Here is a 1,068-nt window from a genome sequence, read left to right on the forward strand (position 1 = left end):
ATACATACCTAGCTTGTTTATATATATATATATATATATAGCTTATTTTATCATACTGACAACTTGCTTACTTAGCTCTGATTCAAAGAAAGGCAAAGTTCCTCTCACTACCATGGGACATATTTTATGCATTGCACACTAAGATCAGATCTTCATGACCTTGAAAAAGTTTTGTTAAATGCTTGATTAGAATTACTTTCATGTTTCATATGCCTGTTTATGTCGGTGGATCTCAATAACACAATTAACAGCATTCGCTATAAAGGCTGCCAACATAAGGATAGTATTGCCTTTAAATATATTAAAATAGAACAAGACAGCCAAGCAGGAGATACCAAGATGCAGATCTTCGTGAAAACCCTGAAGGGCAAAACTAGTACTTTCAAGGTGGAGTCCAGTGATACCATTGAAAACGTTAAGCCCATTATCTAAGACAAGGAAGGCATCTTGCCCAACCAGCAGTGTCTAATAGTCACTTGTCAAACAACTGGAGGATGGCAGTGTTTTGTCCAACTACAGCATCCAGAAAGAGTACCCTGCACCTGGCAGTGTGCTGTGGTGTCATTGAGCCCTCCCTGCTCTAGCTTGCCCAGAAGTACAGCTGTAACACAATGATCTTCCACACGTGCCGTACCCACCTGCACCCCTGAGCTGTCAACTGCCCCCTGAAGAACTGTGGCCCACACCAGCAGGCCCCGCCCCAAGCAGGTCAAGGAAAGCTAAGGCTGCCTGCCAGCCCCTTGGTCTTCAAACCCTAAGAAAATTCCCTCCCTTAGTTGAGTGTGGTGGCACTCAGGAGGCAGAGGCAGGTGGATCTCTGTGAGATCGAGGCCAGCCTGGTCTATATAGAGAGTTCCAGGGTGACCCTGTCTCAAAAAGACAAAAAAAAAGTTTAGTCCATCAAAAAGATCACACAAAATAAATAAATTATTTCTAATATTTCCATGTTTATACACAGTCCATGTGCAATAAGCACCATGTTCAAGAAAGATCATATAATATAAAAGAACAATAATTAAAACAAAATTTGATCTTTATATCTTAGAAATATAAAAGAGAGCTATTGTA

General features: G+C 40.7%; 1 pseudogene; it reads left to right on the forward strand.

Annotated features, from left to right (window-relative positions):
- Positions 1-303: 303 nt before the first annotated feature.
- LOC103736317 lies at positions 304-723 on the forward strand (annotated as a pseudogene).
- Positions 724-1,068: the final 345 nt, after the last annotated feature.

The sequence above is a fragment of the Nannospalax galili genome, unplaced genomic scaffold, assembly GCF_000622305.1.
Source record: "Nannospalax galili isolate Female #2095 unplaced genomic scaffold, S.galili_v1.0 scaffold417, whole genome shotgun sequence".
In the NCBI taxonomy this organism is placed as follows: Eukaryota; Metazoa; Chordata; class Mammalia; order Rodentia; family Spalacidae; genus Nannospalax; species Nannospalax galili.